A 14,941-nucleotide genomic window follows, 5' to 3' on the forward strand; every position below is an offset into this window, starting at 1 on the left:
TCTGGGCATTTAAAATTCATCCGAGCTAGCCAGGAGTCGAACCTGGAATCTTCTGATCCGTAGTCAGACGCGTTATCCATTGCGCCACTAACCCACGTGTACATAAAAGTGACTCAATTCGAATGCGTCAAATAAGAAAGGTTGCTTGCTTCAAAGATCCCCTATTACGCATTTTCAGGGTTAATAATTGCATTTAGGGGTATTACTAGAATAAGGTTACATGCCAGTATGTTAAAAAGTACCCCTTTTTATTCTCAAACTGTTCATTTCTGCAAAACCAATTTCCGCATCTTTCAGAAACGTCCTCTTTTGTATCATGTCGCTTTAAGGCCCCCCTCCCGAGTGGCCCAGACTGCTGTGATTGGTCCGCACACCTACTCTGTTAGGATTGGTCGAAGGGTTTGCACGTGAGCTTGCAAATAAACACCCACGAGAAGTTGTAAACATTGCGGGTACCCGGGAGGTGAGACTTCTGCACTTCAGCTCCCTCCACTGCACCGTCTGCCGTCAGACTGTTACGGAAGTAAAGTCTGAGCACAAACGAGCTGTTTCACGCACTTATTGATGGACGCTCTAGGTGGGAACGCATACTCCCCATGGCTCGGACTTTGATTTTTCTAGCGTAGAAGACGTAAAACATGCATACATACGTCATTTAACAGTCTAAAGCAAAGGGAAAAGTCCAAAAGAAGGACACCACCCCTTAGAGTTCCTTGGCGCTCGCTCGTTTATTCTCTTTCGAAACTCAAACCGTTACCCTTGGTGTAATTAGGGGTGTCGCATGGCGTTCCTTTGAATAATGACCCAATATACTTTTCTGGGCATTTAAAATCCTTCCGAGTTAGCCAGGAGTCGAACCTGGAATCTTCTGATCCGTAGTCAGACGCGTTATCCATTGCGCCACTAACCCACGTGTACATAAAAGTGACTCAATTCGAATGCGTCAAATAAGAAAGGTTGCTTGCTTCAAAGATCCCCTATTACGCATTTTCAGGGTTAATAATTGCATTTAGGGGTATTACTAGAATAAGGTTACATGCCAGTATGTTAAAAAGTACCCCTTTTTATTCTGAAAACTGTTCATTTCTGCAAAACCAATTTCCGCATCTTTCAGAAACGTCCTCTTTTGTATCATGTCGCTTTAAGGCCCCCCTCCCGAGTGGCCCAGACTGCTGTGCTTGGTCCGCACACCTACTCTGTTAGGATTGGTCGAAGGGTTTGCACGTGAGCTTGCAAATAAACACCCACGAGAAGTTGTAAACATTGCGGGTACCCGGGAGGTGAGACTTCTGCACTTCAGCTCCCTCCACTGCACCGTCTGCCGTCAGACTGTTACGGAAGTAAAGTCTGAGCACAAACGAGCTGTTTCACGCACTTATTGATGGACGCTCTAGGTGGGAACGCATACTCCCCATGGCTCGGACTTTGATTTTTCTAGCGTAGAAGACGTAAAACATGCATACATACGTCATTTAACAGTCTAAAGCAAAGGGAAAAGTCCAAAAGAAGGACACCACCCCTTAGAGTTTCTTGGCGCTCGCTCGTTTCTTCTCTTTCGAAACTCAAACCGTTACCCTTGGTGTAATTAGGGGTGTCGCATGGCGTTCCTTTGAATAATGACCCAATATACTTTTCTGGGCATTTAAAATTCTTCCGAGCTAGCCAGGAGTCGAACCTGGAATCTTCTGATCCGTAGTCAGACGCATTATCCATTGCGCCACTAACCCACGTGTACAAATATGTGACTCAATTCGAATGCGTCAAATAAGAAAGGTTGCTTGCTTCAAAGATCCCCTATTACGCATTTTCAGGGTTAATAATTGCATTTAGGGGTATTACTAGGATAAGGTTACATGCCTGTATGTTAAAAAGTACCCCTTTTTATTCTCAAACTGTTCATTTCTGCAAAACCAATTTCCGCATCTTTCAGAAACGTCCTCTTTTGTATCATGTCGCTTTAAGGCCCCCCTCCCGAGTGGCCCAGACTGCTGTGATTGGTCCGCACACCTACTCTGTTAGGATTGGTCGAAGGGTTTGCACGTGAGCTTGCAAGTAAACACCCACGAGAAGTTGTAAACATTGCGGGTACCCGGGAGGTGAGACTTCTGCACTTCAGCTCCCTCCACTGCACCGTCTGCCGTCAGACTGTTACGGAAGTAAAGTCTGAGCACAAACGAGCTGTTTCACGCACTTATTGATGGACGCTCTAGGTGGGAACGCATACTCCCCATGGCTCGGACTTTGATTTTTCTAGCGTAGAAGACGTAAAACATGCATACATACGTCATTTAACAGTCTAAAGCAAAGGGAAAAGTCCAAAAGAAGGACACCACCCCTTAGAGTTTCTTGGCGCTCGCTCGTTTCTTCTCTTTCGAAACTCAAACCGTTACCCTTGGTGTAATTAGGGGTGTTGCATGGCGTTCCTTTGAATAATGACCCAATATACTTTTCTGGGCATTTAAAATTCATCCGAGCTAGCCAGGAGTCGAACCTGGAATCTTCTGATCCGTAGTCAGACGCGTTATCCATTGCGCCACTAACCCACGTGTACATAAAAGTGACTCAATTCGAATGCGTCAAATAAGAAAGGTTGCTTGCTTCAAAGATCCCCTATTACGCATTTTCAGGGTTAATAATTGCATTTAGGGGTATTACTAGAATAAGGTTACATGCCAGTATGTTAAAAAGTACCCCTTTTTATTCTCAAACTGTTCATTTCTGCAAAACCAATTTCCGCATCTTTCAGAAACGTCCTCTTTTGTATCATGTCGCTTTAAGGCCCCCCTCCCGAGTGGCCCAGACTGCTGTGATTGGTCCGCACACCTACTCTGTTAGGATTGGTCGAAGGGTTTGCACGTGAGCTTGCAAATAAACACCCACGAGAAGTTGTAAACATTGCGGGTACCCGGGAGGTGAGACTTCTGCACTTCAGCTCCCTCCACTGCACCGTCTGCCGTCAGACTGTTACGGAAGTAAAGTCTGAGCACAAACGAGCTGTTTCACGCACTTATTGATGGACGCTCTAGGTGGGAACGCATACTCCCCATGGCTCGGACTTTGATTTTTCTAGCGTAGAAGACGTAAAACATGCATACATACGTCATTTAACAGTCTAAAGCAAAGGGAAAAGTCCAAAAGAAGGACACCACCCCTTAGAGTTTCTTGGCGCTCGCTCGTTTCTTCTCTTTCGAAACTCAAACCGTTACCCTTGGTGTAATTAGGGGTGTCGCATGGCGTTCCTTTGAATAATGACCCAATATACTTTTCTGGGCATTTAAAATTCATCCGAGCTAGCCAGGAGTCGAACCTGGAATCTTCTGATCCGTAGTCAGACGCGTTATCCATTGCGCCACTAACCCACGTGTATATAAAAGTGACTCAATTCGAATGCGTCAAATAAGAAAGGTTGCTTGCTTCAAAGATCCCCTATTACGCATTTTCAGGGTTAATAATTGCATTTAGGGGTATTACTAGAATAAGGTTACATGCCTGTATGTTAAAAAGTACCCCTTTTTATTCTCAAACTGTTCATTTCTGCAAAACCAATTTCCGCATCTTTCAGAAACGTCCTCTTTTGTATCATGTCGCTTTAAGGCCCCCCTCCCGAGTGGCCCAGACTGCTGTGATTGGTCCGCACACCTACTCTGTTAGGATTGGTCGAAGGGTTTGCACGTGAGCTTGCAAATAAACACCCACGAGAAGTTGTAAACATTGCGGGTACCCGGGAGGTGAGACTTCTGCACTTCAGCTCCCTCCACTGCACCGTCTGCCGTCAGACTGTTACGGAAGTAAAGTCTGAGCACAAACGAGCTGTTTCACACACTTATTGATGGACGCTCTAGGTGGGAACGCATACTCCCCATGGCTCGGACTTTGATTTTTCTAGCGTAGAAGACGTAAAACATGCATACATACGTCATTTAACAGTCTAAAGCAAAGGGAAAAGTCCAAAAGAAGGACACCACCCCTTAGAGTTTCTTGGCGCTCGCTCGTTTCTTCTCTTTCGAAACTCAAACCGTTACCCTTGGTGTAATTAGGGGTGTCGCATGGCGTTCCTTTGAATAATGACCCAATATACTTTTCTGGGCATTTAAAATCCTGCCGAGTTAGCCAGGAGTCGAACCTGGAATCTTCTGATCCGTAGTCAGACGCGTTATCCATTGCGCCACTAACCCACGTGTACATAAAGGTGACTCAATTCGAATGCGTCAAATAAGAAAGGTTGCTTGCTTCAAAGATCCCCTATTACGCATTTTCAGGGTTAATAATTGCATTTAGGGGTATTACTAGAATAAGGTTACATGCCAGTATGTTAAAAAGTACCCCTTTTTATTCTCAAACTGTTCATTTCTGCAAAACCAATTTCCGCATCTTTCAGAAACGTCCTCTTTTGTATCATGTCGCTTTAAGGCCCCCCTCCCGAGTGGCCCAGACTGCTGTGATTGGTCCGCACACCTACTCTGTTAGGATTGGTCGAAGGGTTTGCACGTGAGCTTGCAAATAAACACCCACGAGAAGTTGTAAACATTGCGGGTACCCGGGAGGTGAGACTTCTGCACTTCAGCTCCCTCCACTGCACCGTCTGCCGTCAGACTGTTACGGAAGTAAAGTCTGAGCACAAACGAGCTGTTTCACGCACTTATTGATGGACGCTCTAGGTGGGAACGCATACTCCCCATGGCTCGGACTTTGATTTTTCTAGCGTAGAAGACGTAAAACATGCATACATACGTCATTTAACAGTCTAAAGCAAAGGGAAAAGTCCAAAAGAAGGACACCACCCCTTAGAGTTTCTTGGCGCTCGCTCGTTTCTTCTCTTTCGAAACTCAAACCGTTACCCTTGGTGTAATTAGGGGTGTCGCATGGCGTTCCTTTGAATAATGACCCAATATACTTTTCTGGGCATTTAAAATCCTGCCGAGTTAGCCAGGAGTCGAACCTGGAATCTTCTGATCCGTAGTCAGACGCGTTATCCATTGCGCCACTAACCCACGTGTACATAAAGGTGACTCAATTCGAATGCGTCAAATAAGAAAGGTTGCTTGCTTCAAAGATCCCCTATTACGCATTTTCAGGGTTAATAATTGCATTTAGGGGTATTACTAGAATAAGGTTACATGCCAGTATGTTAAAAAGTACCCCTTTTTATTCTCAAACTGTTCATTTCTGCAAAACCAATTTCCGCATCTTTCAGAAACGTCCTCTTTTGTATCATGTCGCTTTAAGGCCCCCCTCCCGAGTGGCCCAGACTGCTGTGATTGGTCCGCACACCTACTCTGTTAGGATTGGTCGAAGGGTTTGCACGTGAGCTTGCAAATAAACACCCACGAGAAGTTGTAAACATTGCGGGTACCCGGGAGGTGAGACTTCTGCACTTCAGCTCCCTCCACTGCACCGTCTGCCGTCAGACTGTTACGGAAGTAAAGTCTGAGCACAAACGAGCTGTTTCACGCACTTATTGATGGACGCTCTAGGTGGGAACGCATACTCCCCATGGCTCGGACTTTGATTTTTCTAGCGTAGAAGACGTAAAACATGCATACATACGTCATTTAACAGTCTAAAGCAAAGGGAAAAGTCCAAAAGAAGGACACCACCCCTTAGAGTTTCTTGGCGCTCGCTCGTTTCTTCTCTTTCGAAACTCAAACCGTTACCCTTGGTGTAATTAGGGGTGTCGCATGGCGTTCCTTTGAATAATGACCCAATATACTTTTCTGGGCATTTAAAATTCATCCGAGCTAGCCAGGAGTCGAACCTGGAATCTTCTGATCCGTAGTCAGACGCGTTATCCATTGCGCCACTAACCCACGTGTATATAAAAGTGACTCAATTCGAATGCGTCAAATAAGAAAGGTTGCTTGCTTCAAAGATCCCCTATTACGCATTTTCAGGGTTAATAATTGCATTTAGGGGTATTACTAGAATAAGGTTACATGCCTGTATGTTAAAAAGTACCCCTTTTTATTCTCAAACTGTTCATTTCTGCAAAACCAATTTCCGCATCTTTCAGAAACGTCCTCTTTTGTATCATGTCGCTTTAAGGCCCCCCTCCCGAGTGGCCCAGACTGCTGTGATTGGTCCGCACACCTACTCTGTTAGGATTGGTCGAAGGGTTTGCACGTGAGCTTGCAAATAAACACCCACGAGAAGTTGTAAACATTGCGGGTACCCGGGAGGTGAGACTTCTGCACTTCAGCTCCCTCCACTGCACCGTCTGCCGTCAGACTGTTACGGAAGTAAAGTCTGAGCACAAACGAGCTGTTTCACACACTTATTGATGGACGCTCTAGGTGGGAACGCATACTCCCCATGGCTCGGACTTTGATTTTTCTAGCGTAGAAGACGTAAAACATGCATACATACGTCATTTAACAGTCTAAAGCAAAGGGAAAAGTCCAAAAGAAGGACACCACCCCTTAGAGTTTCTTGGCGCTCGCTCGTTTCTTCTCTTTCGAAACTCAAACCGTTACCCTTGGTGTAATTAGGGGTGTCGCATGGCGTTCCTTTGAATAATGACCCAATATACTTTTCTGGGCATTTAAAATCCTGCCGAGTTAGCCAGGAGTCGAACCTGGAATCTTCTGATCCGTAGTCAGACGCGTTATCCATTGCGCCAATAACCCACGTGTACATAAAGGTGACTCAATTCGAATGCGTCAAATAAGAAAGGTTGCTTGCTTCAAAGATCCCCTATTACGCATTTTCAGGGTTAATAATTGCATTTAGGGGTATTACTAGAATAAGGTTACATGCCAGTATGTTAAAAAGTACCCCTTTTTATTCTCAAACTGTTCATTTCTGCAAAACCAATTTCCGCATCTTTCAGAAACGTCCTCTTTTGTATCATGTCGCTTTAAGGCCCCCCTCCCGAGTGGCCCAGACTGCTGTGATTGGTCCGCACACCTACTCTGTTAGGATTGGTCGAAGGGTTTGCACGTGAGCTTGCAAATAAACACCCACGAGAAGTTGTAAACATTGCGGGTACCCGGGAGGTGAGACTTCTGCACTTCAGCTCCCTCCACTGCACCGTCTGCCGTCAGACTGTTACGGAAGTAAAGTCTGAGCACAAACGAGCTGTTTCACGCACTTATTGATGGACGCTCTAGGTGGGAACGCATACTCCCCATGGCTCGGACTTTGATTTTTCTAGCGTAGAAGACGTAAAACATGCATACATACGTCATTTAACAGTCTAAAGCAAAGGGAAAAGTCCAAAAGAAGGACACCACCCCTTAGAGTTTCTTGGCGCTCGCTCGTTTCTTCTCTTTCGAAACTCAAACCGTTACCCTTGGTGTAATTAGGGGTGTCGCATGGCGTTCCTTTGAATAATGACCCAATATACTTTTCTGGGCATTTAAAATCCTGCCGAGTTAGCCAGGAGTCGAACCTGGAATCTTCTGATCCGTAGTCAGACGCGTTATCCATTGCGCCACTAACCCACGTGTACATAAAGGTGACTCAATTCGAATGCGTCAAATAAGAAAGGTTGCTTGCTTCAAAGATCCCCTATTACGCATTTTCAGGGTTAATAATTGCATTTAGGGGTATTACTAGAATAAGGTTACATGCCAGTATGTTAAAAAGTACCCCTTTTTATTCTCAAACTGTTCATTTCTGCAAAACCAATTTCCGCATCTTTCAGAAACGTCCTCTTTTGTATCATGTCGCTTTAAGGCCCCCCTCCCGAGTGGCCCAGACTGCTGTGATTGGTCCGCACACCTACTCTGTTAGGATTGGTCGAAGGGTTTGCACGTGAGCTTGCAAATAAACACCCACGAGAAGTTGTAAACATTGCGGGTACCCGGGAGGTGAGACTTCTGCACTTCAGCTCCCTCCACTGCACCGTCTGCCGTCAGACTGTTACGGAAGTAAAGTCTGAGCACAAACGAGCTGTTTCACGCACTTATTGATGGACGCTCTAGGTGGGAACGCATACTCCCCATGGCTCGGACTTTGATTTTTCTAGCGTAGAAGACGTAAAACATGCATACATACGTCATTTAACAGTCTAAAGCAAAGGGAAAAGTCCAAAAGAAGGACACCACCCCTTAGAGTTTCTTGGCGCTCGCTCGTTTCTTCTCTTTCGAAACTCAAACCGTTACCCTTGGTGTAATTAGGGGTGTCGCATGGCGTTCCTTTGAATAATGACCCAATATACTTTTCTGGGCATTTAAAATTCTTCCGAGCTAGCCAGGAGTCGAACCTGGAATCTTCTGATCCGTAGTCAGACGCATTATCCATTGCGCCACTAACCCACGTGTACAAATATGTGACTCAATTCGAATGCGTCAAATAAGAAAGGTTGCTTGCTTCAAAGATCCCCTATTACGCATTTTCAGGGTTAATAATTGCATTTAGGGGTATTACTAGGATAAGGTTACATGCCTGTATGTTAAAAAGTACCCCTTTTTATTCTCAAACTGTTCATTTCTGCAAAACCAATTTCCGCATCTTTCAGAAACGTCCTCTTTTGTATCATGTCGCTTTAAGGCCCCCCTCCCGAGTGGCCCAGACTGCTGTGATTGGTCCGCACACCTACTCTGTTAGGATTGGTCGAAGGGTTTGCACGTGAGCTTGCAAGTAAACACCCACGAGAAGTTGTAAACATTGCGGGTACCCGGGAGGTGAGACTTCTGCACTTCAGCTCCCTCCACTGCACCGTCTGCCGTCAGACTGTTACGGAAGTAAAGTCTGAGCACAAACGAGCTGTTTCACGCACTTATTGATGGACGCTCTAGGTGGGAACGCATACTCCCCATGGCTCGGACTTTGATTTTTCTAGCGTAGAAGACGTAAAACATGCATACATACGTCATTTAACAGTCTAAAGCAAAGGGAAAAGTCCAAAAGAAGGACACCACCCCTTAGAGTTTCTTGGCGCTCGCTCGTTTCTTCTCTTTCGAAACTCAAACCGTTACCCTTGGTGTAATTAGGGGTGTTGCATGGCGTTCCTTTGAATAATGACCCAATATACTTTTCTGGGCATTTAAAATTCATCCGAGCTAGCCAGGAGTCGAACCTGGAATCTTCTGATCCGTAGTCAGACGCGTTATCCATTGCGCCACTAACCCACGTGTACATAAAAGTGACTCAATTCGAATGCGTCAAATAAGAAAGGTTGCTTGCTTCAAAGATCCCCTATTACGCATTTTCAGGGTTAATAATTGCATTTAGGGGTATTACTAGAATAAGGTTACATGCCAGTATGTTAAAAAGTACCCCTTTTTATTCTCAAACTGTTCATTTCTGCAAAACCAATTTCCGCATCTTTCAGAAACGTCCTCTTTTGTATCATGTCGCTTTAAGGCCCCCCTCCCGAGTGGCCCAGACTGCTGTGATTGGTCCGCACACCTACTCTGTTAGGATTGGTCGAAGGGTTTGCACGTGAGCTTGCAAATAAACACCCACGAGAAGTTGTAAACATTGCGGGTACCCGGGAGGTGAGACTTCTGCACTTCAGCTCCCTCCACTGCACCGTCTGCCGTCAGACTGTTACGGAAGTAAAGTCTGAGCACAAACGAGCTGTTTCACGCACTTATTGATGGACGCTCTAGGTGGGAACGCATACTCCCCATGGCTCGGACTTTGATTTTTCTAGCGTAGAAGACGTAAAACATGCATACATACGTCATTTAACAGTCTAAAGCAAAGGGAAAAGTCCAAAAGAAGGACACCACCCCTTAGAGTTTCTTGGCGCTCGCTCGTTTCTTCTCTTTCGAAACTCAAACCGTTACCCTTGGTGTAATTAGGGGTGTCGCATGGCGTTCCTTTGAATAATGACCCAATATACTTTTCTGGGCATTTAAAATTCATCCGAGCTAGCCAGGAGTCGAACCTGGAATCTTCTGATCCGTAGTCAGACGCGTTATCCATTGCGCCACTAACCCACGTGTATATAAAAGTGACTCAATTCGAATGCGTCAAATAAGAAAGGTTGCTTGCTTCAAAGATCCCCTATTACGCATTTTCAGGGTTAATAATTGCATTTAGGGGTATTACTAGAATAAGGTTACATGCCTGTATGTTAAAAAGTACCCCTTTTTATTCTCAAACTGTTCATTTCTGCAAAACCAATTTCCGCATCTTTCAGAAACGTCCTCTTTTGTATCATGTCGCTTTAAGGCCCCCCTCCCGAGTGGCCCAGACTGCTGTGATTGGTCCGCACACCTACTCTGTTAGGATTGGTCGAAGGGTTTGCACGTGAGCTTGCAAATAAACACCCACGAGAAGTTGTAAACATTGCGGGTACCCGGGAGGTGAGACTTCTGCACTTCAGCTCCCTCCACTGCACCGTCTGCCGTCAGACTGTTACGGAAGTAAAGTCTGAGCACAAACGAGCTGTTTCACACACTTATTGATGGACGCTCTAGGTGGGAACGCATACTCCCCATGGCTCGGACTTTGATTTTTCTAGCGTAGAAGACGTAAAACATGCATACATACGTCATTTAACAGTCTAAAGCAAAGGGAAAAGTCCAAAAGAAGGACACCACCCCTTAGAGTTTCTTGGCGCTCGCTCGTTTCTTCTCTTTCGAAACTCAAACCGTTACCCTTGGTGTAATTAGGGGTGTCGCATGGCGTTCCTTTGAATAATGACCCAATATACTTTTCTGGGCATTTAAAATCCTGCCGAGTTAGCCAGGAGTCGAACCTGGAATCTTCTGATCCGTAGTCAGACGCGTTATCCATTGCGCCACTAACCCACGTGTACATAAAGGTGACTCAATTCGAATGCGTCAAATAAGAAAGGTTGCTTGCTTCAAAGATCCCCTATTACGCATTTTCAGGGTTAATAATTGCATTTAGGGGTATTACTAGAATAAGGTTACATGCCAGTATGTTAAAAAGTACCCCTTTTTATTCTCAAACTGTTCATTTCTGCAAAACCAATTTCCGCATCTTTCAGAAACGTCCTCTTTTGTATCATGTCGCTTTAAGGCCCCCCTCCCGAGTGGCCCAGACTGCTGTGATTGGTCCGCACACCTACTCTGTTAGGATTGGTCGAAGGGTTTGCACGTGAGCTTGCAAATAAACACCCACGAGAAGTTGTAAACATTGCGGGTACCCGGGAGGTGAGACTTCTGCACTTCAGCTCCCTCCACTGCACCGTCTGCCGTCAGACTGTTACGGAAGTAAAGTCTGAGCACAAACGAGCTGTTTCACGCACTTATTGATGGACGCTCTAGGTGGGAACGCATACTCCCCATGGCTCGGACTTTGATTTTTCTAGCGTAGAAGACGTAAAACATGCATACATACGTCATTTAACAGTCTAAAGCAAAGGGAAAAGTCCAAAAGAAGGACACCACCCCTTAGAGTTTCTTGGCGCTCGCTCGTTTCTTCTCTTTCGAAACTCAAACCGTTACCCTTGGTGTAATTAGGGGTGTCGCATGGCGTTCCTTTGAATAATGACCCAATATACTTTTCTGGGCATTTAAAATCCTGCCGAGTTAGCCAGGAGTCGAACCTGGAATCTTCTGATCCGTAGTCAGACGCGTTATCCATTGCGCCACTAACCCACGTGTACATAAAGGTGACTCAATTCGAATGCGTCAAATAAGAAAGGTTGCTTGCTTCAAAGATCCCCTATTACGCATTTTCAGGGTTAATAATTGCATTTAGGGGTATTACTAGAATAAGGTTACATGCCAGTATGTTAAAAAGTACCCCTTTTTATTCTCAAACTGTTCATTTCTGCAAAACCAATTTCCGCATCTTTCAGAAACGTCCTCTTTTGTATCATGTCGCTTTAAGGCCCCCCTCCCGAGTGGCCCAGACTGCTGTGATTGGTCCGCACACCTACTCTGTTAGGATTGGTCGAAGGGTTTGCACGTGAGCTTGCAAATAAACACCCACGAGAAGTTGTAAACATTGCGGGTACCCGGGAGGTGAGACTTCTGCACTTCAGCTCCCTCCACTGCACCGTCTGCCGTCAGACTGTTACGGAAGTAAAGTCTGAGCACAAACGAGCTGTTTCACGCACTTATTGATGGACGCTCTAGGTGGGAACGCATACTCCCCATGGCTCGGACTTTGATTTTTCTAGCGTAGAAGACGTAAAACATGCATACATACGTCATTTAACAGTCTAAAGCAAAGGGAAAAGTCCAAAAGAAGGACACCACCCCTTAGAGTTTCTTGGCGCTCGCTCGTTTCTTCTCTTTCGAAACTCAAACCGTTACCCTTGGTGTAATTAGGGGTGTCGCATGGCGTTCCTTTGAATAATGACCCAATATACTTTTCTGGGCATTTAAAATTCATCCGAGCTAGCCAGGAGTCGAACCTGGAATCTTCTGATCCGTAGTCAGACGCGTTATCCATTGCGCCACTAACCCACGTGTATATAAAAGTGACTCAATTCGAATGCGTCAAATAAGAAAGGTTGCTTGCTTCAAAGATCCCCTATTACGCATTTTCAGGGTTAATAATTGCATTTAGGGGTATTACTAGAATAAGGTTACATGCCTGTATGTTAAAAAGTACCCCTTTTTATTCTCAAACTGTTCATTTCTGCAAAACCAATTTCCGCATCTTTCAGAAACGTCCTCTTTTGTATCATGTCGCTTTAAGGCCCCCCTCCCGAGTGGCCCAGACTGCTGTGATTGGTCCGCACACCTACTCTGTTAGGATTGGTCGAAGGGTTTGCACGTGAGCTTGCAAATAAACACCCACGAGAAGTTGTAAACATTGCGGGTACCCGGGAGGTGAGACTTCTGCACTTCAGCTCCCTCCACTGCACCGTCTGCCGTCAGACTGTTACGGAAGTAAAGTCTGAGCACAAACGAGCTGTTTCACACACTTATTGATGGACGCTCTAGGTGGGAACGCATACTCCCCATGGCTCGGACTTTGATTTTTCTAGCGTAGAAGACGTAAAACATGCATACATACGTCATTTAACAGTCTAAAGCAAAGGGAAAAGTCCAAAAGAAGGACACCACCCCTTAGAGTTTCTTGGCGCTCGCTCGTTTCTTCTCTTTCGAAACTCAAACCGTTACCCTTGGTGTAATTAGGGGTGTCGCATGGCGTTCCTTTGAATAATGACCCAATATACTTTTCTGGGCATTTAAAATCCTGCCGAGTTAGCCAGGAGTCGAACCTGGAATCTTCTGATCCGTAGTCAGACGCGTTATCCATTGCGCCAATAACCCACGTGTACATAAAGGTGACTCAATTCGAATGCGTCAAATAAGAAAGGTTGCTTGCTTCAAAGATCCCCTATTACGCATTTTCAGGGTTAATAATTGCATTTAGGGGTATTACTAGAATAAGGTTACATGCCAGTATGTTAAAAAGTACCCCTTTTTATTCTCAAACTGTTCATTTCTGCAAAACCAATTTCCGCATCTTTCAGAAACGTCCTCTTTTGTATCATGTCGCTTTAAGGCCCCCCTCCCGAGTGGCCCAGACTGCTGTGATTGGTCCGCACACCTACTCTGTTAGGATTGGTCGAAGGGTTTGCACGTGAGCTTGCAAATAAACACCCACGAGAAGTTGTAAACATTGCGGGTACCCGGGAGGTGAGACTTCTGCACTTCAGCTCCCTCCACTGCACCGTCTGCCGTCAGACTGTTACGGAAGTAAAGTCTGAGCACAAACGAGCTGTTTCACGCACTTATTGATGGACGCTCTAGGTGGGAACGCATACTCCCCATGGCTCGGACTTTGATTTTTCTAGCGTAGAAGACGTAAAACATGCATACATACGTCATTTAACAGTCTAAAGCAAAGGGAAAAGTCCAAAAGAAGGACACCACCCCTTAGAGTTTCTTGGCGCTCGCTCGTTTCTTCTCTTTCGAAACTCAAACCGTTACCCTTGGTGTAATTAGGGGTGTCGCATGGCGTTCCTTTGAATAATGACCCAATATACTTTTCTGGGCATTTAAAATTCATCCGAGCTAGCCAGGAGTCGAACCTGGAATCTTCTGATCCGTAGTCAGACGCGTTATCCATTGCGCCACTAACCCACGTGTATATAAAAGTGACTCAATTCGAATGCGTCAAATAAGAAAGGTTGCTTGCTTCAAAGATCCCCTATTACGCATTTTCAGGGTTAATAATTGCATTTAGGGGTATTACTAGAATAAGGTTACATGCCTGTATGTTAAAAAGTACCCCTTTTTATTCTCAAACTGTTCATTTCTGCAAAACCAATTTCCGCATCTTTCAGAAACGTCCTCTTTTGTATCATGTCGCTTTAAGGCCCCCCTCCCGAGTGGCCCAGACTGCTGTGATTGGTCCGCACACCTACTCTGTTAGGATTGGTCGAAGGGTTTGCACGTGAGCTTGCAAATAAACACCCACGAGAAGTTGTAAACATTGCGGGTACCCGGGAGGTGAGACTTCTGCACTTCAGCTCCCTCCACTGCACCGTCTGCCGTCAGACTGTTACGGAAGTAAAGTCTGAGCACAAACGAGCTGTTTCACACACTTATTGATGGACGCTCTAGGTGGGAACGCATACTCCCCATGGCTCGGACTTTGATTTTTCTAGCGTAGAAGACGTAAAACATGCATACATACGTCATTTAACAGTCTAAAGCAAAGGGAAAAGTCCAAAAGAAGGACACCACCCCTTAGAGTTTCTTGGCGCTCGCTCGTTTCTTCTCTTTCGAAACTCAAACCGTTACCCTTGGTGTAATTAGGGGTGTCGCATGGCGTTCCTTTGAATAATGACCCAATATACTTTTCTGGGCATTTAAAATCCTGCCGAGTTAGCCAGGAGTCGAACCTGGAATCTTCTGATCCGTAGTCAGACGCGTTATCCATTGCGCCAATAACCCACGTGTACATAAAGGTGACTCAATTCGAATGCGTCAAATAAGAAAGGTTGCTTGCTTCAAAGATCCCCTATTACGCATTTTCAGGGTTAATAATTGCATTTAGGGGTATTACTAGAATAAGGTTACATGCCAGTATGTTAAAAAGTACCCCTTTTTAT

General features: G+C 45.3%; 19 non-coding genes across 19 annotated transcripts; all 19 read right to left on the reverse strand.

Annotated features, from left to right (window-relative positions):
* Positions 1 to 21: 21 nt before the first annotated feature.
* AC3HAE_014304 (transfer RNA arginine (anticodon ACG)) lies at positions 22 to 94 on the reverse strand. Its single transcript has one exon. It is a non-coding gene; the product is annotated as a tRNA-Arg (tRNA).
* A 743-nt stretch (positions 95 to 837) lies between these two features.
* Positions 838 to 910, reverse strand: AC3HAE_014305 (transfer RNA arginine (anticodon ACG)). The gene has a single exon. It is a non-coding gene; the product is annotated as a tRNA-Arg (tRNA).
* Positions 911 to 1,654: 744 nt separating this feature from the next.
* Positions 1,655 to 1,727, reverse strand: AC3HAE_014306 (transfer RNA arginine (anticodon ACG)). Its single transcript has one exon. It is a non-coding gene; the product is annotated as a tRNA-Arg (tRNA).
* Positions 1,728 to 2,470: 743 nt separating this feature from the next.
* On the reverse strand, positions 2,471 to 2,543 carry AC3HAE_014309 (transfer RNA arginine (anticodon ACG)). Its single transcript has one exon. It is a non-coding gene; the product is annotated as a tRNA-Arg (tRNA).
* Positions 2,544 to 3,286: 743 nt separating this feature from the next.
* Positions 3,287 to 3,359, reverse strand: AC3HAE_014310 (transfer RNA arginine (anticodon ACG)). The gene has a single exon. It is a non-coding gene; the product is annotated as a tRNA-Arg (tRNA).
* A 743-nt stretch (positions 3,360 to 4,102) lies between these two features.
* AC3HAE_014311 (transfer RNA arginine (anticodon ACG)) lies at positions 4,103 to 4,175 on the reverse strand. Its single transcript has one exon. It is a non-coding gene; the product is annotated as a tRNA-Arg (tRNA).
* Positions 4,176 to 4,918: 743 nt separating this feature from the next.
* Positions 4,919 to 4,991, reverse strand: AC3HAE_014312 (transfer RNA arginine (anticodon ACG)). Its single transcript has one exon. It is a non-coding gene; the product is annotated as a tRNA-Arg (tRNA).
* A 743-nt stretch (positions 4,992 to 5,734) lies between these two features.
* Positions 5,735 to 5,807, reverse strand: AC3HAE_014313 (transfer RNA arginine (anticodon ACG)). Its single transcript has one exon. It is a non-coding gene; the product is annotated as a tRNA-Arg (tRNA).
* Positions 5,808 to 6,550: 743 nt separating this feature from the next.
* On the reverse strand, positions 6,551 to 6,623 carry AC3HAE_014314 (transfer RNA arginine (anticodon ACG)). The gene has a single exon. It is a non-coding gene; the product is annotated as a tRNA-Arg (tRNA).
* A 743-nt stretch (positions 6,624 to 7,366) lies between these two features.
* Positions 7,367 to 7,439, reverse strand: AC3HAE_014315 (transfer RNA arginine (anticodon ACG)). The gene has a single exon. It is a non-coding gene; the product is annotated as a tRNA-Arg (tRNA).
* A 743-nt stretch (positions 7,440 to 8,182) lies between these two features.
* AC3HAE_014316 (transfer RNA arginine (anticodon ACG)) lies at positions 8,183 to 8,255 on the reverse strand. The gene has a single exon. It is a non-coding gene; the product is annotated as a tRNA-Arg (tRNA).
* A 743-nt stretch (positions 8,256 to 8,998) lies between these two features.
* AC3HAE_014317 (transfer RNA arginine (anticodon ACG)) lies at positions 8,999 to 9,071 on the reverse strand. Its single transcript has one exon. It is a non-coding gene; the product is annotated as a tRNA-Arg (tRNA).
* A 743-nt stretch (positions 9,072 to 9,814) lies between these two features.
* Positions 9,815 to 9,887, reverse strand: AC3HAE_014319 (transfer RNA arginine (anticodon ACG)). Its single transcript has one exon. It is a non-coding gene; the product is annotated as a tRNA-Arg (tRNA).
* Positions 9,888 to 10,630: 743 nt separating this feature from the next.
* On the reverse strand, positions 10,631 to 10,703 carry AC3HAE_014321 (transfer RNA arginine (anticodon ACG)). The gene has a single exon. It is a non-coding gene; the product is annotated as a tRNA-Arg (tRNA).
* Positions 10,704 to 11,446: 743 nt separating this feature from the next.
* Positions 11,447 to 11,519, reverse strand: AC3HAE_014322 (transfer RNA arginine (anticodon ACG)). Its single transcript has one exon. It is a non-coding gene; the product is annotated as a tRNA-Arg (tRNA).
* A 743-nt stretch (positions 11,520 to 12,262) lies between these two features.
* Positions 12,263 to 12,335, reverse strand: AC3HAE_014323 (transfer RNA arginine (anticodon ACG)). Its single transcript has one exon. It is a non-coding gene; the product is annotated as a tRNA-Arg (tRNA).
* Positions 12,336 to 13,078: 743 nt separating this feature from the next.
* AC3HAE_014324 (transfer RNA arginine (anticodon ACG)) lies at positions 13,079 to 13,151 on the reverse strand. The gene has a single exon. It is a non-coding gene; the product is annotated as a tRNA-Arg (tRNA).
* Positions 13,152 to 13,894: 743 nt separating this feature from the next.
* Positions 13,895 to 13,967, reverse strand: AC3HAE_014325 (transfer RNA arginine (anticodon ACG)). Its single transcript has one exon. It is a non-coding gene; the product is annotated as a tRNA-Arg (tRNA).
* Positions 13,968 to 14,710: 743 nt separating this feature from the next.
* AC3HAE_014326 (transfer RNA arginine (anticodon ACG)) lies at positions 14,711 to 14,783 on the reverse strand. Its single transcript has one exon. It is a non-coding gene; the product is annotated as a tRNA-Arg (tRNA).
* Between the last annotated feature and the right edge of the window lie 158 nt (positions 14,784 to 14,941).

The sequence above is a fragment of the Micromesistius poutassou genome, assembly GCF_964030765.1.
Source record: "Micromesistius poutassou genome assembly, chromosome: 5".
NCBI lineage: Eukaryota > Metazoa > Chordata > Actinopteri > Gadiformes > Gadidae > Micromesistius > Micromesistius poutassou.